At 52.4% G+C, this 24,810-nt stretch overlaps 1 protein-coding gene across 1 annotated transcript in view; it reads left to right on the top strand.

Annotated features, from left to right (window-relative positions):
- Positions 1-532: 532 nt before the first annotated feature.
- Positions 533-24,810, top strand: part of LOC148595987 (uncharacterized) — a 44,365-nt gene continuing 20,087 nt past the window's right edge. The window contains exon 1 of the mRNA XM_088533152.1: positions 533-566. The gene's annotated coding sequence lies outside the window, so the exon portion shown is untranslated. The remainder of the gene's footprint in view (positions 567-24,810) is intronic.

Raw genomic sequence — 24,810 nt, 5'->3', positions numbered from 1 at the left:
TCCCTGCCCCCAACTCAGCCTGGCCTTTCTTTTTTTTTTTCTTTTTTTTTTCCCCTGCCTCTGAACTCCTCCAGCGAGAGCAGGGCTGAGCTCTGTGTGTGCGTTGCGGGGAGGGGAGAGAAAGGCAGCGGCGAGGCCCAGCCCGCCTGCCTGTCACCAGAGTTGGAGTTCGCGTCGAGGAGGGAGGGGAGAGGCGGCGGCGAGGCGAGCAAGGGGGGAGGCGGGGAGGGCTGGAGGGAGGGCGCGGGGAGGGGGAACGTCTTGTTTGTGGCTTGTCAGCAGTCGCTCCCGAGCAGCCTCCATGTGTGAAAGCGCCCTGGCATGAATGCCTGGGCCGTACCAAGCGCGGCGGCGCGCGCGGGGGGAGCCCGCGCCGGAGCCCGGCCGCCCCGCGCACACAATAGGCCCCGCGAGGCTTCCCCCTGACGCGCTTTGATGTCGCCCTAGCGCCTGCCTCGCGGGCGGCCGCGCTCGCCGGGGCAGCCGAGGGGCCCCGCCGCGCTGCTCGCGCTCCCGCCCGCGCCGCCGCCGCCGCGCTCCGCCATGCGCCGCCGCGCCTGAAGCAGGTAAGCGCCGCGCCGGGGCCGCCCCCGCCCGGCCTCCCCACGCGTGTGCGCGGCGCGCGCGGCCCCCAAAGTTTGTGGCGGGGCGGGCGGCGCTGCCTCAGTTTCCCCGGGGCGGCGGCGCGGGAGCCGCGGGGCGGCCCCCACCTGTTGGCGCCGCCGCGGCGCGCGGGGAGCCCCGGGCGGGACGGGGCGCGCGCCCTTTTGTGCGCCCCGCGCCGGGGCACGGGCGCCCCCCTGCCCTTCTTCCCCCTGATCCTTTTCATTTTGTTCGTTTATTTATTTATTTACCCGTGGATTTTGGAGGTTAAACGAGCGTTACTTGCGACCGCCGCTTGTCGGCAAGGAAATGCCCAGCTCGGCGTGGGGCTAACAATGTGAAGCCTGTGCTGGCGCGGCCGGCGGTTTTGTGGCTGCTCGCCCGCTGCTGTGGAGGTGATAATGCGAAAGAGCCCCCGCCCCCCACCCGGAGAAAAAAAGAAAAAAAGGGGGGAGAAAAAAAAAAAAAAAGGGCAAAGGGATGAAACGCCGATCCTGCTTCCCCATCTCCTTACGGTGTTGACATTGGGTTTTGTTCAAATCCCGAGGGTTATTTTTCCTCTTGCTACGAGCCACCCGGTGCATTAGGTGTATCCTCAGGGAGGTCTTTCAAGTTTGCCCCACTGACCATAGCTGAGGTTTCGGCGATTCTGGTTGTTTTGCTTAAAAAATAGCCCGCGAGAGGCTGCGCTGCGCGCCTGTGCATCGTTCGAATGTCCTGGCGCAACCCGAGCGAGGCGGCAGCGGCGGGAGTGAGGATTCGTGCCTTCGCGGTCGAGGCTGGGAGGAGAGCATCGTGTGTTGGAGAATATGAGCAGGATGGGAGATGGGGGAGGGAGTCTAAATTGTCCTGAGACCCTATTCAATCCAGCAAGGAAGATGGAGGATCTTGCTGCTGCAAAAAAAAATGTACAGCAGAAAGCTCAACCAGCTTCTCTCTGACTTGTTACCTCCCTTCAAAAAATAAATAAGCAGGGGAAAAAAAAGAAAAAGAATCAAAGCAAAAATCCATTATTTGGTGTAACATTTTTCATCGTACCTTTATCCCATACGCTTTACAGTCAGAGAGTCCAGGGATGGAGCCGTGCAAGAAGCAGAGAGAAAGACTGTGATTTTCATTCACAGGAGGGGGAGAAGTATCAGATCGTGTTTGAAATGAGACTTGTCAGGCAGCGAGGTAGGGATAAAGGATGCCTGTTCCAGGCAGCCGGACCTGTGGAGGGGGAGGCTCTGGCACCTGCAGCCTTGATGCTGGGTGAAAAACCTGCGGAGAGAGCATATAGATGGATGAGGAAACAGGGAGGAAGGATGTCTGAGGAAGAGCATGGGCCAGCTCCTTGGAGAGCGTTAGGAAGAGGGGGATTTTGAACAGAATCAGGACACAAGCTGGGCAGCTGAGTGTGGTGTACCAGGACTTCTTGGCATGGGAGAAGAGGGAGGGAGCGAGCTCTGGGTATGCAGAGTTTGGGGCACTTGGTAGGGGAAGGAGATTTGCAAAGCCAGCCAAGGGGTGATGAGGATTTGGACCAGCTGAGGCAATCAGCCTGCCTCCACCCACCCAGGGAACGTATGGCGCATCCTTTCGATAGGTTGTTTGCTTGATGGCGCATCTTCCGTTAATGTGACTTTGGGAATTCTGGTTAGTTATGGTGGAATCTGGCAACAGCGAGGGCAAAATATCCTCCTCTTCCCAAACCCTTGCAAAAATACCTGTATGGATGAAATAAAGCTTTTCTCGTGAATGCTTCCATGCACCCTGCATGCATGGAAACCCTAAGTTTGTGCAAACACACCTGCTTGTATAGCACAGGCTTCCTCCCAAGGGGCAGCAGGCACGTGTTGTAAGCATGGCTCCTGCACGGACGTGGCCCAGTTCTCTTGCTTTCCTCAGTTTACATAATAGCTTGTTCTGTACGAGCAGTAGCATTTTGCAGCCAACTTGGCAATAGCATCGGTTGGGATGCGAGGCACAGGGCAGCTGGCGCTTGAGACCGGCGTGTTCCGTGCGTGAAGCATTTCTGGTCACAACGGCGATCCCGTGGCAGAGCAGATACGTATGTACCGTGGGCATCACGCACGCAGGCGATGCCCTAAGAATTTTATGCAGATTGGCGTGCAAAAACTGATGGCGGTCAAACGTGCGCAAGCCTGCTCTCCATGTGAAGAAAGGCCACGAGTGCCCCTTGCACGCAGAGGGAGCCCAGCTCGCAGCTCCCGCACGTATGGGTCGCCAGTGTGCATGCTCGACCCCTTCCCTCCGGGATCACCTGTTAACACTCCGGTGAGGCTGGCACCGCGCGGAAGTTTCGACCCCCAAATGGCAACCCGGTGCCCTTTCTCTTCCAGCTTTGTGCTGGGTGAGGCTGAGCCACAAAAGCTGAACGACAGCCACTCTAATGAGCCCTTGCTTGGCATGCTGAGAAGAAAGGCCGAGGGCTGAGCGGGCATGAAGACAGCGGTGCGGAGCCCCCTGGGCAGCGCGGGCCTCGGCACAAGCGCTGGCGAGGGAGCAGAGCCCCCGGAGCCGGCGGCAGCGCTGCAGCAGAGGCGCCGGAGGAGACCATGTTGGGGGGAGGAGAGCAGGCTGCTGTTTCCACATCGCCTGAAAACTCAGCCTGCTGTCAGGACAGAAGGGAGGCTTGTGCATATTTTATGTCACTTTCCTCCTTCTAGGACAAGCTGCTGATGTGATCTCAGCTACGCGCGCGCAAGTCCTGGACGCGCCGCGCAGCGAGCACGACTCGAGGCCACCATCGAGCCTCAGCCTCCTGCCTCTGCTCCGGTGCCGCTCGCCGCCCGGGCCACCCTTGTTCACAGGAGCGCGCACGGCCCGGGCTTGGCGCCGCGGGGAGGCGGGCATGAAGAGGGGCAGCGCGGTGGGTCTCGCAGGGGAGCTGGACGTCCCTTCTGCTGTTTGCTGGTGCCTACGAGGAGGCTGAGTGAACCGGTCGCCCTCGGGCTGTGGGCGTGTTGCTCCAGTCAGCGGCTCCCCTGGCTGGGCTCTGCGAGGGTGGCGCGGGAGTCGTGGCTGAGATCCTCAAGGGTAGCTCAGGAGTTGGGAGCGTGGCAGTGACCAAAACGTATCTCCTTCCTCCCGGCTGGATTTTGTCTCCTTTGGGGCTCTCGGGCAAAAGGATTTTCCCTCGTTGGTTCTTCAGTGCTGCTCCTGCACAGCAGCCACACAAGCCACCGAGGTGGTTCCTCTCCACTGGAGTCTCCCTGCCACCAGTGCTCCTTACCCCACACCCAAGGGTGCTGCTGTCCCAAGCATGGGATTTCTTATGCCCGTCTCTCACACGAACACACGTCATTCCTGTGTCCTGCAAGCTAACTCACCGGGCTAAGCACCATCGTGGGCCTCTCAGGGAAGCAGACAGTTTTGTGATGTGGGCTTGTGTTTGTGTGTAACTGTCCCAGCTAACATCACCCCTGCACTGCGCTTTGCTAGTCCTCTCCGGGAAACAGTGGTCTCAAACAGGGAGATCTCATGGACCTGGAGATCTCTCCACGCTAATTTGACAGGCAGCCTTAGGCAAATCACTCTAAGGCACAGACTGGTCTTCCTGGATCACAGTCGAAGTCTGTAAAATGGGAATAATACCTCCCTCCGTCTCGAGGAGCCCTACACCAAATTGCGCCTGTGCTTGGAAAGTGTCGTGTGCTCCTTTGCGGACAATATGGCAGAATCACACAACACTGCATGAACAAAGCCAGCATTTTTACACTCGGTGTGACTCACGCTACGATAAATTTTGCTAAAACTATGCATATAGTCGGTGCTCTGTTGGATAGAGAGTTCTGTTTTGTCCTTCCAGCAAAAAACAGTGCAACTTGCCAGTGACATGGACTGTACATGTATTCCCATAACAACAATATTATAAACATATGGTAAACCTGGTATAACAACTGCCGTCCATGTCTCCATGCAAAACAAGGGGCTGATTAACAAAAACCTAGTGTCTGAGGCTGTATCTCTCCAGACTGTGATCTCATCAGATTCCCCAAGCTAACCACAACCTGGTCACCACTTGAACTGCAAACTTGTGTGTGTGTGTGTGTGTGCTGGGGAAGGGGGTGTTATAGGAACTGCTATTCGTGATTCAATCCACTTCCCTGTGACTCAGTACGGAACCATTCCTCAGCAGGGTATTTGGGGATAGTATGCTTAGGACATTGTACATCAGTTGAGTTCTTGGAACAAATAGTGCAGTATCCATGCAAGTTGGTGGCATTCGGGCTTGCTTACTGCGGAATTTGTCCCAGCATCTTTCAGATGAAAAGTGAAGTTATAGATGTGAAAACTACTTCTGAGTCTTTAAAGACTCCATGAAGGGGGCAGGGAGGAGGAGGAGGGGGGAGTGGGAATGTCTTAGCCCTGGGCAATTTGCCAGATCCAAGCTCAGGAAATTGCAGTCTATCTAGGTAAAACTCCCCTATAGTTTAAATGAAAACAAGTATTCTTCTCTTGCTGTCTTAAACCGTTGGTTCTCTATTTCTCTGGAAAACAGATAGCTTAGTTAAACAGATATCACATTATGACTAGGGAGGTGATTCCAGTTGTTTGCTGGGAGAAGAATTTTTAATGCAAAAACTAGGGTTTTTTTGGGACATTTCTAATTGCAAAATGCTGTATATATTTTAGATTATTATAAGGCTTGAATGAATATGTAGATCAACTTGCAAATGTAAGTGCAAGGAAAATTTTGTGGTGAGCTGTCTGCACAAGGGGCAGGGGCAAGTGTGTATTTGTGTTAGCAAAAGCATGCTTTTTTTTTTCTGAAACAGAAAAAAAAAAATGTCTTTTGTGTGTGCATCTCCAGGCTGGATTTTGTATGTTTAGCAGGAATCGCTTTTGTAAGCTGCTGCTAAGGCACGTAACTGGCCGTGTGCAATTGCAGTAATGGAATGTGAAAATGCAACTGCACACAGACCTGTAATCTTGCATGCAAAATATTGCTTGTCTAGTTCTCCAAGTACAAAAATGGTCTAAGATGGTACTTGTCTCTCGATTTAACAGCATTCACCTGCATTTTTCAGGTGGCAGCTCTGTGTATGGAGCTTTGAATGGTTATCCTTGCTATTTTTGCTCCAGGAAGAAAGAGGAAATTAAATAATTACTGGTGATCTGGGTAGTGCATGTGTCATGGTAAGCACAGGCAAAAGTTGGGAGGGGGATATGATGGTTTCTTTCATCACTCTTTGAAATGCTAGAGAAAGGCTTGAAAATGAGTGAGGAAGAGGAACGAAGCAGGGAGCTCACGTTTTTCCTAAAGACTAGGCAAATTGGATTGTGGAACTGGGCGATGATGCTAGGAGGCAGCCGTGTCTTGTGGCAGAGCCATTCCCTTCCCAGCCCCCTGGAAGGGGATGTGCATTTTGGGGTGGATGGATGCAGGCTGGTTGTTGCTCGCGTGAGGTCTGGTGCTTCGCCTGCAGCCCTGGGCAGAGCAGACCAAAGCGTGGAACAAATTTCCTGGGCCGCGTCCTGCGGATGAGCCTCAGCCCTGGCCTGCGGAGGAGGAGGCGGCCAGGGGGGCAGGCAGGAGCTCACTTTCTCTGCCACTTCATTCTTGGGCTTCTCTGGTGACAGCGGTAACAAAGGGCTGCTCAGCACCAGGTGATACGGATCTCTCAGCCGAACGGAGCTGCTAAACCTGAGTCCCGCGTACTTCTCGCTCGCCCTCAGAGCTTGGGTGTCACTGCCCAGTCACTGACTCAGGTGGCTTTGGAAAATCCCCCTAGAAATAGGAGGCTGTACCTTCTCTACAAGGGCCACAAGGAGGTATTTCTTCTTCCAGAAAAAATGTGACCATATTCTGGGGGTTATTTCTTGCCGTCTCGGGTCCTTGACTGCAGTCATTTCCACCTTGCATGGTGCTCTTGGTAATTGAATCCATCGATGTATATTTAATACACTTGGCACCACGGTTCGTAACTAGGCTCTGCTTCCCAGCCTTCTGTCACTTGTTTTCACAATTACCATCTTTAAGTTACAGTGGGTGCCTGCCTTTCAGCCTTACGTCCAATTGCCCTACTGTCTTGGAGGACCTGCCTCTGATGATCAGGCCTACAACCCGCATAGCTCCGGTCCTTTCATCTGGATGTCAGCCAGGTATTTAGGGCTTGGTTAATAGAAGCTACCTCTGTTGGGTTTTATTCTCCTCTCTGCCACTGGTTTGCTGTGTGTGATCACGGGCAGGTCCTTTAACCTCAGATGGCCTCAGCTGACTTATCTACTTCAGAAAGGTGTTGTAAGGCTTAATTACTGCAAGCTCTTCAGAGACCACCGGGGAAAAATGCATTTTATTCAGAAATGCCTCTGACCTCCCTGGCCTTCCTAAGCCTTTTTGGTGGTGCTAGGTGATAGAGTCTTTATTCCCTTAATAATGTTTCTTCAATTTCTCATCTGTACATTCACCCACTCTCTCAGCTGCATGTAAAAATGCCAAGCTGTCTGAAGTCATGGAAATATTTTTATAATCTTGACAGCCACGACAAACATTCCTCCTCGGCAATAAACAAACAAGGTACACAACCTGCCATTAACATCAGTTTATAGCAGGGACCTTCGTCACTCATTGCCAAGGGAATCCTAGACAATTCCCATGCTAGCAAGTCGTAGAATAGTGTTGTCTGAGGTTAGGAAAACAGTGGATCCTGTGGGTTCATATGTGCAGCAGGTAACTGGGAAGCTCTGTTTGCCCGTGTGGGTATGGGAGGCACGAGGTATTTGGTTTATTCAGGGTTCTCACAAACTATATTTGGCTCAGGTGTTCGTGGCTTTAGGGATTTGATGTTTGCTTGTATGCACAAAAAAGCCTGTTTTCCATAGTGGCAGTTGTAACATAAAGGTGGTACAAATTAAACCAGATAAATATAAGACATCTAAAAAAAAAAATCTGCAACTGAAAGGTATTAGCGAGTGTTACAGGAGCAGAACCCTATCGCACAACATCCTGCATGCTGCTGTTTTCTGTCTTCTTTGCAACTGGCCTCTAAACTGGTGAGGCAGCCAAAAAGTAGTTGGACCAGCACTACAAAATCTTCTCCCTGCAGATAATTCTCTGTGTAGCAGCCAGCCGTTGTTTGTTTTGATGCATTCTAGGTTAATTTAATCTGAGTATCTCTAAAGAGAGATCTCCAGAGATTAAGTGTTGGAGGAAAAAAAAAAAGTGCGAGTCTTTTCCCTATGTTATTGTGTTTATCTCGTCTTCCTAGCGGCCCCCTTTCTGCCGCCCTTGGGTAGTGGGCTCTCCCTGGTGTGCTTGGTGAGAGAAAGTCAAGACTATTTTTTACTTGTGGCTTTCAGAGAAGACTTTAAGTAAGGAGCTAAACTCGTTTCTACCATCTTGCTCGTTCCCTGGGTCTCTCAGTCTCTGCAACTTAATTCTTCCACTTCTAAAATGGAAGTGTTTTTACAAAGCCTTTAAGAGCTAAGGAAAAAAAAATGCAGGGTTTTCTTCTTTATTTCCAGCAAGACCATAAATCCCTCTCCTCTCCTCTCCTCTCCTCTCCTCTCCTCTCCTCTCCTCTCCTCTCCTCTCCTCTCCTCTCCTCTCCTCTCCTCTCCTCTCCTCTCCTCTCCTCTCCTCTCCTCTCCTCTCCTCTCCTCTCCTCTCCTCTCCTCTCCTCTCCTCTCCTCTCCTCTCCTCTCCTCTCCTCTCCTCTCCTTCCATTGCTCTTGCAATCTGTTTATCTCTGCTGTTTTCCACGTCCCCTTCTATTTGCAGCTCTCCTCCTTCTGTTCATGTCATTTGCTTCTCTACCCTGTATGCTCTACCCTCCCCCCTTATTCATGTGTCATGCACTCCTCCTATCTCCTCCCTCTTATTTATTCCCCACACCCCCCAGATTCCTCCCTTGTGCGTCCCTCCACCTTGCACCCCTTTTTGTTGGGCTCTGCTGCGTGTCTGTGTGGTGGGAGCTGCCAGCTGTGCCTGCAGGCCTGGCCGGCAAGGGGCCCTGAGGGAAGGGCAGCGCGTGGCATCAGCCAGAGAGCCCCCTGGCCGGCCGCGGCCGCCTCAGGGCGGGCGGCGGGGAGCTCTCCCGCTGAGGAGGCAAGGTGAGGCGCCCTCTGCTCGGCGCTGCTGCCCTTGGAAGGGGCCGCCCTGGAGCGCGCTCCGAGCTGCAGCGTGCTTGTTGCCTCAGTGTCCGAGGGTTTTATTGCACCCTGGGAGTCTGGTGAAGTGTGCAGTCTCAGGGTTTGTGTCCTGACGTCACCTGACCTCAGCAGAGTCTTGGCCTGTTGTCCCAGTCCACCACCTTTCCCCTCTCTCTAGACACTCTGGACTGGAAATGTGGATCACACCCTACTTGTCTGCGGTACAGTGAAATCCCCAGTTAACCATTTAGAGACGTCTGTGGCAGTCACGAGGAGAGCAACTGCCCCACAAGTTGCTCCAAGCTGAGTTCAGGCACCTGTGCTTTGCCAGGGAAAGCTGGGGTGGGAGAGGAGCGACACCAGAAGCTGGGGGAGGTTCTGGTTGGGAAATCACACTCGGACCACAAGGCAGTGCACGGCGGGTCGAGACCGCTACAGTTCCTTCCTGAGACGCTTGGGTTTTAGTGGGAGATGAGTTGCTCTCTGGCCTGCTGAGTGACATCTGGATTCCTGCCTGAGAAAGATCCCTGCTTCCATCCACCTTAGCGAGGCACTTGCCCCCACTCAGAGATTATCCCACTGTCTGACACCTGACAGAGTTTCCTCTGAGTGTGCTGCAGTCAGTACAGCCTACATTTTCACCTCCATGTAGTGGCTGGATTTTGGTTGTAAGGATCCTGGCCACCAGCGACAGTTGAGAGGGTTGTGTTTTCTTGGATAGCTCTGCTGGACTGTTTTTCCTCCTCTGGGACTGTTCGGTCTCCCACAGCAGGTACATGCAGATGAGGGAGTTCTTTCCGCGGGGCAGGGAGAGGTGGCTGCAGCTCGGCTGATGGGAGAGCCAGCCAAGTTGGGGCTCGTCGGGTGTTCCTCACAGCAGAGGATGCAGAGGCCGCGCAGATGGCTGCGTGTGAAGGTTCGGGCTTGTCCCACAGGACAGGGCATGGTGACTTTCTAGCCTTGGTGGAGTTTAGCCCCATTTCTGGGTAAACCTACATTTGCTCCTGCCAGAAGTGTCTCAGTCCTAGGCTCACAAAATGATCTTCAGCTCTCCTAACCAGGTGATTCCTGATCTATCCCTTCAGTCAAAGGAATGTCCCTTCTTTTGTGTGCTGACACTGTCTCTCTCATGCTCCATGCAGGATGCCATACACCTTCTTCCATTTTTCCCACAGTCATTTCTCCGCCTCTCCATACCTGCTTCACCTGTTTTACCTGCTCTCTCTTTCCCACTCCGGCTCTGGGCTGGGTCTCTCCCCAGACTCTTTCCACGGGATTTCTCTGCCTTGCTTGCCCTCCCGTCTGACTTCCTTATCAGTTGGGTCACCCTGCAAACTGTCAGCAGCAAGGGCAGAAGGGATCCTTGGGAGACCAGCTCAGAGACTAGAGGGCGTCTGGGAGAGCGCAGAGGGAAGGAGGATTATGCCTAGAGGGGTGTCCTCTTTTGCTGGTAGCCCTGGCGTCCCCCAGGCATGTGCCATTAGTAACACAGCAAAAGTCTTCTTCCCACAGAACAGTGATTTTCCCGTTGCCTCCACTTCACTATTGGCAAGCTCCTGAAAGGTTAATGAAGCCATCCGCTGCAAAAGGGAAAAGAATGGCTTCCTGTATTTTGCCTATATTATTCTTTGGGACTACACTGCAGCCCGTGCACAGGGCGCAGAATATGCAACTATGTCCTTGAGTCTTGTCACCCAAAATGCAGCTGCTGGGAGCATCAGGTAGGTGACCTGTCTGTCCCCATCCTTAAGATCAGCTAAGGTTAACACCTTGATAAAAAGCTGTGGCCTCCCTACCTGTTTGTGTTCATGTTTCATTGCATCTCATGGGGATTGGGGAGGAGATGCTCAAGTCTGCCCATGAACCTCTTTTTCCTCCTATTGCAATGGATCCTCATTTTCCGCAGATCCTCTTTAGAAAATGCCCTCTGTCAGGTTTCATTCCCACTGTATTTTTTTTTCTCCCTGAGAAGAACAGAAAAAAATAATTTGGTTGGTTTTGAATCACACGAGTGGGAGAGGAAACAACCCCAGAAGATAAGTGTTCTGACCTTTACTGCACTCAGGTAACTGAAAATAAAAATAAATAAATACAACTTGTTTCTAAATCTCAGACTTAGGGATCCTGCCTTATGCAACAAGAGCCTGAGCTGGCGCTCTTAGAAGAGGGAAGGATACGAACCTGGCAGCAGTCTGTAATAAACAGCAGCAGCAGCCCTTCTGCTTTCCTTTGGAAATGCATCTGGTACCAACCAAGATAGGATGGGAGGGAACAGTGTTCCCCCCTCTCCTGCCACCCTGCTGCTGGGATTTTGGACAATTTTGTGAGGCCGACTCTTGCAGAGCAAGAACTAGATCGTTTCTAGTGACTAGATCGTTTCTAGGGTGGGCCATAAAGGACTGATCACCACCTGGATCTCCCTATATGTGGGCAGACTATGAATAAGAGTATGGGATCTACTCTGACTGAAAGAACATATTAAATCTGCCAAATTGGAGAGTTTTTGAAAATCACCTAGAAAGCCTGGCTTGGAAGAGGCACATACTGAAATGTGTCTCAGTGGGCACCCCTGGACTGGTCTCAGGGCTTCAATTCATCTCCCTGCCTCCAAGTTGCCCCTTGGGAGGTCCTCCTTAGATGGGCCCTGTTTGCAGGCTAGTGGTGGCACCAAGTATTTGTCCAGCACATACTGAAGTCCCGACACGGGACTGGGTTCCCACTGTGCGGTGTGCTTTCCAGACACTGGAAGGAAGCTCTCCCTATCCTGAAAGACTTAGTGTAGCCAGAAATTAGAGCATTCATGATGCTCTCTGTAATGGTTGTGACACGATGCTCTTCCACCGGAACGTTCCCTCCCTTTCCTTTCCCTTCCCTCCTCCTCTCCTGCGTCGGGAACTTGTTTGCTTGGTTGCTGCCCTCCAAACCACTGGTGGCTGAAAAGAGTCCTGTATGCTGAACCCGGGGAGGACGTTAGGAGGTTTGTGGTTCTATCTCAGTGTAAAGCATCTTATTTATTAGTGTCTCATGCTCGTCTGGGATGCATTCCTGATCTAAAGCTCCTGAATTCCTCCCTTTCAACACTAAAGATGCCATCAGAAGAGGTCCCCCAGGACCAGTGGGAGCTCCTGCTGAGCACTGCCTTCCCTGATAATCAGTCTACCACCATCTTGCTCAGAGGTTGGGTTCTCTGAATGTTTCCATTTGAAGACCTCTTCCCACCCTTCTCCTCCTGTGAAAGATCTAACGGATACACAAATGTGATTCAGGGGGCCATGGGCTACCATATTCCAGGACACGAAAGCACGTGTGTTTTCAGCTTGCAATCTGATATGTATATGGATGCCTGCATTTGTGTCTGATAGTGCACTTGGGCTGGAGGAGGTAGCCGTGAGGGCTTTGGCAGCTGGGAAGGAAGGAATGACAGGCTTGCCGAAGGAGGGAGGAGAGAGCTTGGTAGCTGAGATGATGAGGATTGGGTAACAACTGGAGTGGGAGATCAGATTTAGGACCCTTGTTCTCACTTAAGGAAAAGGGAGTAGTAGTAGTACATTGTTTATAAGGGATTGTGTTATTCTTCTGAGCTATTTATTAATCTGCTAATGGTGCTGTGCAAAGAAGTGGCATTTCTTCAGAAATTTCACAGACAGCTGGAGGATCAGGTCAAGGAGGAATCGTTACCAGGTCAGGTTGGCGTAGGGAGCCCTTTTGGGTCCAGTTTTGACAGCCTGTGGAGCACAGAAGATTGTCAGGAGGTGCTTGGAGAGGAAAAGGGAGGGTGTCTGTGGCCCGTGGGGGAACAACGGTCACTGCGAGGATAAACGGGTGGGCTGGGAGACCTGAAGACAGTGCTGAGTTCCTGGGCTCAGTGGCTTCAAGCCTGAAGTAGGAGAAAGTGGAAGAGAATGAAACGGGTAGGAGGAAGCTTTAGGAGCAATAAAGGGAGCTTGACAGAGAAAGCCAGAGGTAAAGAGTGGATTTTATTACAGATGGAGTTGCTGTGAGCCTTGGGGCAGGTGCTGGAAAGCTGGGGTTTGATGCCGAAGCTGGGAGACGGAAGGTGCAACCTGGAGGATCTGTGCAGTGAATGTGGCTGAGCCTCCCTGGTACGAGTTACCTGTAGCACAGAGGCGTCAGGCTGCAAGCTCTGCAGACCCCACGGGTCCGGCAGAGCACCGAGGGGCTTGGCTAGCACAGGGGCATAAGTTCACCAGGGTGAGTTCATAAGGTTCATGGCACAGACGCGTGGGTGCCTGGGACGGGTCCTGCCTTACGTTCAGGAAAGGTCCAGCTGCTTCAGGAGGTGGGACTGGCGTTTCGCTCGGCGACGTTCTGTGTCCAGGTAGCGTGAGCCTGAAGTTGTCCTACGCTGCGGGAGGAAACCATGCTGCTGGCGCAGATGTCGTTTGGGTGAGAAGCAACAGTTGAAACCCTGGCTGCTTGGTGTCCCCCAAACATCCTGCCGGGACCACAGTACTCCACAGTACTCTGAGGTTTTGTTTTTAAGCTTGGTTTTCCCCGCACTACGGTTGTATTGGCATAAGGCAGGGAAGAGCCCACTGCCTGCCTGACACCACTTCTGTGAGCCAAGGGTAGCTCTCAGTGGCAGTTTCGAAAGCAGCTGCTTGGTGTCTGTTTTTGTGAGAGACGTGGTGTCTCTTTTACGCGAGACTCTCACTGCTGAGCTGATGCAAAAAAAAAAGAAAAGGGGGTTGGGAGAGAGGAGGAGAAGCTGTAACATAAGCGCTGCCTTGTGGGCTGTGCTTTATTTTTTTGACCACCGTGACAAAACAACTTTGTTCAAAATACAGTCAGACTGTGAACACTGTGAATCCCGCAGCGCAGATGGGGCTTGCAGGTTGCTCTGCTAACTAGTCAGCCCCTTTCCTCAGCCACAGCGCACAGTATGGCCGAGCCACCATTGCTAAACAGTGCTGGGGTGTAATTTCTGATTGTACTCAGCATCAGTACAAGTCATGCAACAAGTATGTGTGGCCGGTAGCATATCTGAGAAATGTCATAGTAAGTTAATGCACACCTCAGCGTGGGGCAGGGTCCTGCAGCAAAACTGGGCAGCTCAGGTACAAGCAGTGATCAACACACTGAGAAAATAAAAGCAAAATTGAGCCCGAGCAGCCTGTAGGTTTTGAGTGAGCCGTGCTGTGGTGGAACATGGCTCTGCTAATCCGCTGCGCTGGATGGATCGATCCGGTGAGAGGCCATCGGAGAGAGTTTCCCATCTCTGGAAGAATCTGATCTCAGCCGAGATCTGGGATTGAGCTTTGAAAGGGTTTATCCACTGGGGAGGGACAGTCCAGTTCAAAAGCAAAGTGCTGATGAGTCCAGGAATGATAAAATCACCCTTGGATTTTTTTTGTGTGTGTGAACTCCTAGAAGTCATCTACGTTGGTATAAATGAGATCATTTGGCCTAATTAGTTCCAAGCTTAATTAGCAGTAATTATCCCAACATGGGAGTAATACCCGAGTAGGAAGTACTGAGTCCTCGATTAGATAGATCTCTAATTGGTGTTACAATATTGTAATTAAAGCATGCTTATACGCCTCTGCCTCAGCAAGTGATTTGTTTTATGTCTGATTAAACAGGGAGTCCAGCAGCCTCAAGGAGGCCAGGACATCACCACTGATTGAAACAGTGTATTATTCTTTGTTATAGGAAAGAAATGATGAATCACATATACCAGAAAGCAGTGTGGGCCAAATTAATCCTTTGTGTAATTGCTACTGCAGTTAGGGAAATTACAACAGGGGTGAATTTGGCCTCAAGTGCATAAGCTCTATCTGTATATCACACAGTTAAACAAATACTCATTTGAATGTGCAGTCTGGCAATTACACAATCAGACAAATGCAAGTAACTTAATCTGCATGTGCGATCACTGGATTGCACGGGTGAGTTTCTTTGGCTGCTGTGTGATCGCTATTAGGTTGCACGTCCCGCTCAAATTCTGCAGGAGGTGGTGCCTCGTGTCCCAGGACCTCATACGCTTTTGAACGGTTGCTGCTGGGTGCAACTGCTGCTCCTCATTGCAGTGAGATCTGTCTAGGGTCCCCAGGAGCACCTTGTGAGCCAAAGACATGGGCAGATAGATGGTGTCCTCTTCCCGGCATGATTACTTCTGATCTGGCCACTGTGGCTCTTCCTATTTGAAAATGTTTCAGAGGAGGAGGCAAACTTACATTTCTTAAAAGAAGTTTTAAAAAGAGCAAAACGGGAACTTTCTGAAATTAGTCAGCTTCGAAACATGAAAGCTTCCTATATGTCTTTTTAAGAAACCACCTCCTTAGAGCTTGGCAAGTGCACTGCTTTATTACTTATCTCTCCGCTTCGTGAGTGGGCGACTGCGCTTCCTGATTCGGTTCTCCAGTACAGAGAGATCATCAGCAGAGGACAGTAACTCCACGCCTCCAGAAAGCAGCAAATAGAGAGGAAGGATGCGTGTATCCTGCGGCTGTCACAAAGGATTTCAAAGCACAACACAGTCATAGCCGGAGTGAAACTTCCAGCAAGCTCTTTGCGAGCCGTTTCCCTTTCGCTGCCGAGGAAACTGAGGCACGGAGCAGCCGCGTGGCTGGGGTGCGTGGCCGAGGCAGGGGTGGCCTCGTGCCTCACCCACGGGGCCGCCTTCCCTCCCAAGTGAGAGGCAGGGGAGAGTCCAGAAGGACAGAGATGGCTTGAGCAAAGCAATCGAATACAGAAGACCGATCCTGTTGACGCAATATTAGCAATAAGAATTTAAACAGCTCCTATATGGGAATTCAAAGGAAGGGTTTCCATAGCAGCGTTGCTTGGCCATATTGTATATATACTATTTTGCATTGCTCTCATGATGTCAAAGGCATATTCTAATATCTGTGTGTGCAATATGTCTGAATCAGAGTTGCTATGAAACTTGAGGCTGAACTACACCATGGAGGCATATTCTGGTGCAGTGCTGGGAGGAAATAACAGAACTGGGTTTTGTTAGGATTTTTCTCCAGTGATACATTTTTCTTAGAAAAATGCTGATTTGCCGAAACTGTTGCTATTTTGGGGAAAATTTGATTCCAGTTTTGTGTCCGTCTTGGAAAAAAAAAATATGGACAAGAGTTTTGAAGCTGTCAAAATGCCCATGTGTTTAAAAAAATCAAAAATTACTACTCTGTTTTTCAGGTCAAAAGAGCTTTTTGAGGTAATGGGTACAAAAAGTGTGCAAGCTCGAGGTAAAAATCTTTTTCTTTTTTTTTTTTCTCTACCTGATTCTGAACAAAGCAATCATTTGAAATCTCTGAAATTCCCGGAGGAGGGAAAAGCCTTCCCCTTTGCTCTGAAGAGCCCTGAGCTGCCCCAGGGATAGGTGGTGACAGGGCGAGAGGTTCCCTCTGCCTGCCCCGTGCACACGTGCAGATAAAAATACCCATGGGGTGCTGCTTGAGCCTTTCACAGGACCCAAGTCTATCTAGACTTGCTTTGCTGTTTATTGAAGCCGTTCCTGTTGGGGAAGGAGACAGCACAAGGAGTGTGGAACAGAGAGAGGGGAAAAAAGAGCTTTTTTTCCTCCCTCTGCGGTAGCGACGGATGCTGGGTATTAGACAGAGACAAGCTGACAAACATCTGAATGAGCAGAAGAGACTCCTAACCCAAAGGGAGGAGTTGTGGTTTCGGTTAAAGCCACAAAGGAAGTGAAGGAGGTTACCACTTTCCTGTCTGTGGGCAGGAGGTTCTCCTCGTGCTCATTTGAAGCCTTCGCTCCGGCGCGTGCTTCCCTAGGAACGCTCTCATCAGTGAACTTCTTGGAAAGCATTTGATCTGCCTTCTGATCTTGGGAGCGCCGAACATGCCCCGTACCCCTGGAAAGCAGCAGGAGCTACGAGCTCGGGAGCTGGGATCAGAGGCTGATGTACAGAGCCAGCTGTTGTGAAGCAGATTGTTGAGCCGTGCGTTTTGTTCGGTGCTCGAGCGACCAGTGTTGCTCTCCTCGCGGCTTCCTCGCGCTGATCCCACCTGAGTTTTTTTGCTGTGAATCTCTGGGGCCTGCTGGCTCGCTGCAGGTTTCAGTTCTCTCTTGCTCCCGAGTGCTTGGCAAATGGTGTGCCTGGATCTCGCTGGCCCACATGTCGGTGCAGGGCAAGCCCTGAGTGCCGCTGGGTTCCGATCAGCATGGCCTGTGATCAATATTGCCCTTGATTTTCCCTGCGTGCTGTCCTCCTAACGGCTCCGAGGCTGTCGCTGCGTGTGGTTGAACATTTTGTCACCTCGGCTCTCCAGCCGCGCTCTCCATCTGCGTGGGCCGAGGGGCTGCTCGAGCCCGACGGGCCGGGTGGGAGCAGAGGGCTGCCCTGCGAGAGGGCAGCTTGGAGCAGGCGCATTGGCTGGTGCTCTGAACCTGGGCTCCTGCTTGCTGAGGAGCCCTGTCCGTGACAGCGACTTCCGCCTGTGCCACCGGGGCCTTCTGATCAGGGCGCGCTGCTCAACATGGAAAGAGCGTCTGAAAGGTGCTCCCTGAAGAGCCCTTATGTGTTATTTGGTCCCTAACCTTCCGCTAACAGCTTGCCTCAGCCCCTAACCCTGACCTTGGGAAGCTGCGTGGACATTTCGTTCCGCAGGTGTGAAAATCGTAGGTTTTCCGTGTGAGGATTATTGCTCTATCAGGTGTATTACATTATCTGGACCTTTTTTTTTTTTTTTTTTTTTTAAAGAAAAAGCTTGGTTAGAACTACAAGATATCATTAAAGATTTATGTGTGGCAAATGTGTCCTTTTTTTGTGGAGTGTTTCCTTTTAGAGACCTTCAAGTATTGATTTCAAGTAGGTTTTCCTCTTCTGTTTTAAAACATTTCCTCTGTGTATAGATTTTCTGCATTACCCCTGGATCTGTGTGCAGAGCTTCCCCCCGACCGTACTGTTAAGCTGCAGTTCCTCACAGCTGGCCTTCGGGGACCGCTTTGGGAGCAGCAAAGACCATTCATTCCCTGTGCTCATTCAGTCCCGAGCTGCCGTGCAGCGTGACAGTCTTCTGGCTCCGGAGTGTTTTTTGTTGTCTAGCTGAACCTGTGAGGCCTTGGCCAGCGTGGGCCAGGAGACCCCCTGTCTGGCTTAGCAAGGCCCTAGAGCTGTTGCTTTCTTGGAGGCAGGGATGGTTTTTTTGATGTTTTAGAGAGAACAAGCTGTATGCTGGGGAATTGAAGAGAATGGAGCAATACCCGAGTGGAGCAGTACTTGTAGGGAGGATGGGGCCAAACTCTTCTCCGTGGTGGCCAGCGACAGGACAAGGGGGAACGGGTACAAGTTGAAACACAGGAACTCCTCATGTGAGGAGGAACTTCTTTACTGTGAGGGTGACAGAGCCCTGGAACAGGCTGCCCAGAGAGGCTGTGGAGTCTCCTTCTCTGGAGATCTTCAGAGATCTCCAAACCCGCCTGGATGCCGCCCTGTCCCACGTGCTCTAGGTGTTCCTGCTGGAGCAGGGAACTCGGACTAGATGCTCTCTAGAGGTCCCTTCCAACCTCAACCCTTCTGTGATTCTGTGTGTGATAGGCAGCTGGAGCATCAAAGTCATTTGCCTTTGGTCTTGTGAGCCTGTTCTTGTTTAAAGCCACCCCTGTGAGCGCTACAGCAGCGCGAGGGGTTTTCGTGTGCACAGCGATCTGGGGAGCAGACGCAGCACCGCGTCCCAAGCTCCGCGGTGGCGCTGCCGCCCAGGAGCACGTCCGTGTCCTCCGGCCACTGCTCTGCCTTGGCACGAGGGCCCCGCGCCCATGCTCTACTTGGAGATGAAGGAGATCTCTGACAGCTGAAAGTAGGGGTGGGTTCAGTTGTCTTTAGATGCATGATGTGTGTAAGGCATTGAAGGCTTGGATTCAGACCTTAAAGCATCTGGCTTTTGGTGTTTGGCTTTACTTACTGTAGTGTTGTAGCCTAAGAGCCACAGAAAGTGCAACTTGGTTGGAATTGTTAGAGTTGTGACTGCTTATGCCAGCAGGGAGCTGGGGACATGTTTTTTTTTCGTTTGTTTTGTTTTTTGGATCATGTTGCAAGGAACATAAACCTTTTCCTTGGGGAGATGCTGTGTAAGGATAGCTCAGGTAAGATTGGAAAGCAGAGTCCTGACAGAAACAAGAAGCAGAAACGAGCAGATCTCAGAACAGCTGGTGGACACCTATTATTTATTTCCCAGAGCTGTGTCTTACAGAGCCCCCCATGCTAAAGCTCTGTCCTCCTTCCTCCTTGCCCTCAAGCGTTTAGTTTAGACCACCACACAGGCCGCCAGCAGCTGGGGCTCCATGGACAGGCCGCTGTCTCTCTGCGTGGGTGACCAGGGGAAGGAGGCCAGTTGACTTGCACTGGACCCAGGAGAGCTCAACTTATTATGGGATGAAGCAACAGCAGTTTTTATTGTCCAGTTCTTCTTAAGTTGAAATTACCTATGCTCTGGCACTTAAATGTTTACTAGAGATTCATAGTGCAGTCTTTGATGCTGATACTCTTATAAAAGCAATGAGCAAAAAAATGTTGGTGAAATTTAAAGACAAAGGAGCCAGAGTATTGCCCACATCACTCACATATCGGCGACAATGCTGATGTTCATTTTGTGCTGATCTGATGGAAAGGAGGGCCTTGGGTACAGGTTTTGTGTGAGCCACCTGAGGCATTGGGAAGGTGCCCATCAGAGCTACATGATCTAAGCAGCAGATCTACCCCCATAGGCAGCACTATCTCACGTCATATATGTGCTTTAGAATATGAAAAGTATAGACCACACAGAAGCATTCTGTCCCAGGAGCCTCTCAGGACCTGCATGGCAGATATTGTAAGCAGGCGTATTGATAACGGGAAATAGACAGCTATAATTTGAACTCAGCTGGCTGATTCATTCACGTAGTCTTTTCTTGCTTTTCAGCTGTGAGAGTCCATCAGTTTCAGAAAAATGCTTGGGCAGAAGTAGGTCCAATCACAGCATCGTGTGCTGAAGCAATCCAGAGTTTGCACGCTAACAGCGCCCAAGTGGAAGTGCCAAGGAGTGAGAGTGAAGTGTTTGTGTAGCTAACCCAAATCTCTCAAGTGTCCCCTAGAAAGGAAGACTCTGTTTCTTTGTCAGTGTAGTCCTTTATCATCTGGGATCTTGCAGCTCTGAAAAGTCTCCCGTGATTGCTGCAGAAGAAAGTCAGCACCACGCTCTGATAATAGATCAGTGTCTTTACAAAAGAGCAAGGGGGAAGTCTGCTTGTTTTCTTTCAAGGGATCTCACTGTTTTGGGTAATCCTTGTGCAGAACCTGTAAATCAGTGATTTGTGCTTTTGAAATGCATTTCCTTCATCAAAAGCTATTTGAAACAACAGGTAGCACCTATCCTTTCAGTCTAAGCTCCCTTGACATTTTTAAATGACAGATAATGAAAACTGCCTTCATTATAACTCACGCAATTTCATCAGACTGTCACCAGCAAACAATGGCAAATTAGACTGAACAACCCTCCGATCCGCTCTGCGAGGCACCCGCGCAAACTCGCGTGTCTTCGCGATGCTGCTGTGTGAAATAAAAAGGTGGTCAAATCCGGTCTGTTCAAGATCAAGCTGGGCAGCCGATTCCTGGTAATCCAGTCGAAACAGCCGGTGTCTTTTCCACCGCTGCTGAGAAGCGTGCGAGGTGGCCTCCTGGGCTCCCCCGCTGCAGGCCGCGAGCAGCGTGTCGAGATCTCTCCGGAAGGCGGCCAGAGCGTGTTGAAGTCTGCCTGGGAGCCTGTGCTCGGGGCCGGGGGAGACGGGGCGCCAGCGCGAGGCTGGCCGCGGGCGAGAGGCGCCGCGTGTCTGGCGGGGAGCTGAGCCCCGCGCTGGCGCCGGCTCGCGAGCGGGTCCGGAGCGCAGTGCCAAGCGGAGCAGGTTGCCGTTGTCCGGTCCGTAGGTGACGGAGGCAGGCGCGGCAGCACGGAGCTGCCTCCGAGGGGGCTCGCCGGAGCAGCCCAGCTTGTCCGGTCGGTGGGAATGGGATGCATCCCTGCATCCGAAGGGCCCCAGGCAAATGTGGTCATGGAGGCGCCGTTAACATGCGGGACTCACTGCGTCTCGCCTCGCTCGGCTCCCTGGCCGGTGTCGCTTCACGCTGGGCCCAGCATCAGTCACTGGGCTCATCTCCCCCTTCCCCTCCTCCCTCAGTGTCATAGGCTTAACCAAGCCACCCCCCGCAGGTAGATTAAGGGGAGCCCGAGACCAGAAGGAGCATTTCGCCATGAGGCACCATTTATACGAGATGGCCACGTTATGGAAGAGTCTAGCGCCAGGGATTGAATTATAGGGGTCCAGGGAAGAAAGAGGCAGTGGCAGTGAGAGGGTTGTTATTGGAGCACATGGGGAGCAAAATGACTGAGATAGAGGGTGTAGAAAATAGTTAGAAATAGCCCTGATGATGTGATTTGGAAGGAAAATCAGTTGTGCTTCAGTCACCAGTGGTGTTCCGTTTGGGGAGCTGAGTGGTAAATTACAGGCGGGTTAGGACTCTGAGAACATCTGTGACCCTGCGAAACGCTGGAGAGAGGAAAGTCGCAGCAGCAGTGGATACGACTCAGATCTCGTCTATCTGAGTATCTCAAGGTGAAATAACAGAAGGAGAGGAGGCGGGAATATTGATTTCTGCCTCACAAAACAGACAACAACGCCTACTTTTTCATGGCAAGAGTTTAAGCGTTCGCCTTAATGGGCCAGTCTGCATGACAGTGGGGGCCTGGTTTCTGCTTCGCGCTCAATCTAGAGAGGAAGTCTCGCTGTAGTTACTTTTATTTTATTGTAGCCTCGCAGCAGAGACACGAGCCGAACGCTCCCCTTGGACCTGGCAGCAGGGGTGGCTGCAGCCCGCGTGCCCCGTTGTGCTGCACGCAGCTGCTAGAGGGGCTGCGTGGGAACGAGCAAAAAGCCTCCCGCACCAAAAGGGCTGCTGGATGGATTGGCCGCAGGTGACTTCTTCAGTGGGGTGGAATTGGCTTCCTGCCGTGGGACCTGCGGGAAGGTGCAGGGATGAACGGCTCGAGGTGCAGGCAGTTCCACCACCAAGTTCTCCCCACTGGGCTGCAGCACCTGGGATGTGTGAGCGGTTCCCTGTGGAACATGGCAGCAGCGCCTCGGGGCCTCCGTTGGGAACGTCCTGACTTCTGTATGCCAGGATTTTCCACCTTTGTTTCACAGGAGTTCATAGTTTTCATCTGTTGCATATATTTCCTCAGCTTCTGTTTACATGATTTCCCTTCTTATTCAATCTCTTCTTTCTTCCTTCTTTTTTTTAATCATAGGCGATAAAGCTGAGTATTTATCTGTACATGCTGCAAAATATTTGCTTCCTATCTGCTTATTGACTTCAGGGATGACTCTCTAACTAGGATAAGAGCCTCCCACATTTGGAATTTTATAATGCGTGGGATTTGTTCATCATGTCAGAGTTTTGATGACTCAAAGGGGACAGATCAACCAGAAGTCAAGGCTGCAATCCTTGTGTTCCTCCTGAGGATCAGGGTGTTCCTCGGGGGTCCCTGGCCATCCAGGAGCTACTTCGCTTGTGTGTTTTCAGCACGAGCCCAGTTCTGTGCTCCAGCCCGAACTAGCCTAGCAGAGCTGTGTGCTGGGCGGCCACCGGGGTAGCAGGGTTCAGCCCTGGTGCCCTCGTGGCAGCAGTGGGCAGCCGTGTGAGTGTGCGTGTGTTTCTGGGGGTTATACCGGGATCTGCGGGTGAATCCTCTCCTCTGTGGGCCTGCGACGTCCCCCAGCAGCCGGGTGCAGAGCAGCCGCTCGCCTCGGTCGGTTAGGGATGTCCTGCTGGGTTGGGGTGCAGCAAACCTGGCCAGGCTCGGCGTGCTCTCCTGTACCAAAAGCAGCTGAACTACAAAGAAAGCCATAACAATCAGCTTTCCCCCTGCCAAGTCCAGGTCTTCTAACTGTTTATGATGGTTTATAATAGACACAACGCTTTCTGAAAGAAGAGGGTTAGCAGTAAATGAAAGAAGAGGGTTAGATAGCAGTAAATGTTTAACTATCTTCCCTGTGGCCCTCTGCCATCTCCTTCACACTCTCTTCAGCCTTAGACTTCATCCAGCACCAAGACACGAGGGCAGCTCCCCTGCGCCCGTGCCGAAATCGATGCGCTGTGAGGACCGGAATGGCCAGGGCTCCTTGCACAAGGGCTCGTTTCCTTTCTCGAAGGCTCATCAGAGCACGCAGCTGTGTAAAACCCAGAGCTCACGAGGAAAAGAATTCGCGCTGCTGCGATCCCACTCTGGGCTTGCCACTGCTGTGATCATTTACACCAGTGCAAAAAGAGGGGGAAACAACCCCTTCCAAACGTGAAGCAAACAAAGCAAAACATCTTCCTAATGATGCGTGTTTCCTCCCTTCCAACAGCAAGGGTGTTTTGCACCCACTTTGCGCAGGTGGACGCGAGCACAGGAGTCGGGAGGCAGCATAGAAAGCAGAGCTCTTATGGAGTTAGTGGAGCTTCCCTGCTGGAATTGCGCTGAAAGAGGGAAATCTTGCCTCAGCAGGCAGGAAATATGTGATGCAATTTCAGCACAGAGTTGCTAGAGATAAAACAGCCTGTAAACCAAAAAAATCGTAGGGAACACTTCGCATGGCCCAAGTGTGCCACGTTAAAGCTAATGGTGAAGGGTCCTTGGAGTGCAGGGCCGCTGCCGTGGCTGCAGATGCACGTCGTAACAACACCCTGGCTTGTAGAGCAAGGCCTCGGTCCTGGCCACAGTAAGTGTTGGCAAATCCTTCTTAATGGTGACAATTCTGTTTGAGAGGAGGTTTTTAAACCTTAATGACTGAAAAGGCTGGATTTGCCGTTTCCCTTGAGGTGAAACTTACTTTGTGCAGAACAACTGCGGTTAGGGGAGAGATTCAGTCTGGGAGGGCGGTCAGGATCAGGGCGTCGCTTCGGGGCCATGAGGGCGATGCCTTCGCACGTGTCGCCACCTCCCCTGCCCTCGGTCCCTGGGTCCCACGGGTGCTCCCACCTCCTCCAGCTGTGCCAGTGCAGCCCCTCGCGGGGGTGAGGCCTGCGCCGGGGCTGACCTGGCTTCGAGGGGCTGTCTGTGGCAGCGGGGCTCTCAAAGGAGACGGAGAAGCTGGATCATTTAAGCAGCTCACCTAGGCGTGCGGCTACATAAGCAGTTCAACTGGTGTAAGCGGGCAGCAGCGCCTGAGAGAGGGAGCAGCAGGATCCTCTCGAGCTGGGCCCGCTGCAGATGAAGGGAGACGCAGTCCCGCGCGCTCCCAGCGCTGCCTGCTTGGGTAGCACCGGTGCGCTTCCGCGGGTCGCTGCTTGCACACGTGAAACTAAGTGTTCGCAGGGCAGGGCCCTGAAGGAGCGCGAACGCGCTGATTGGGGTGTGCCGTGAACACACGCTCTGAGCCACACGGAGGAAGCGTAATGCAAACGTGTGTCGCTGGCTGGCCTGTCTAGTCTGATGGGTCTGCCCTGCAGGACTGGGGCTCCTGTAGCAACTTTCCTTGGGCTCGGTTCGCCGGCGTGGAGGAGGACCCTGCTTTTGAGCAGTAGAGCCGGCCTGCCAGCCTGGCCGCCGCGGGGGAGCTGTAAGGAGCGCGCATGCGGCGTGCGGAAAGCCATAATGCTTCTAAGATGATCCTGAACTTGCTGGAGGGCCTGGATTTGCCGGGCTCCGCCGGGCTCTCTCTTGGCCAAGGGAAGGCCCGTCTGAGCTTGGCCAAGGGAAGGCCCGTCCAACCGCAGCTCTCGAGGTTGGCGGTGCCGGTCACGCAGCCCGGGCCTCCACCACCGGGAAGGCTCCGCGCAGCCCGTGCTCGCGGCTGGGAGTCGCCGGGGAGCCTGTTGCTGCCAGTTCCCATGGCAGAGCCCTTGGAGGGCAGCGCGAGGGATTTCTCGGCTGCGAGTCCCCGCCTGGGGAATTCGGCGCTCGCGGCAGTTTGCTGTGGCAGATTCCCAGAGGTGGGGGGTGAAGCGGCAGCTTAGCTGCGGGGAGCGAAGCAAAACACCTTGATGGCTGCTGCGCGGAGCCCCAGTGAGAGGAAGGAAGAGATGCGGGGCCGTTGAGGGGAGAGGCTCCGTGCGGTTATTTGAGACCGCGGCCTGCAGAGTTGCACAGTCATTT

The sequence above is a fragment of the Tinamus guttatus genome, unplaced genomic scaffold, assembly GCF_059628265.1.
Source record: "Tinamus guttatus ecotype Peru unplaced genomic scaffold, ASM5962826v1 Tinamus_guttatus_pri_ptg000035l, whole genome shotgun sequence".
Lineage (NCBI taxonomy): Eukaryota > Metazoa > Chordata > Aves > Tinamiformes > Tinamidae > Tinamus > Tinamus guttatus.
The sequence above is the reverse complement of the archived record's forward strand: the minus strand, read 5'-3'. Positions and strand labels throughout refer to the sequence as shown.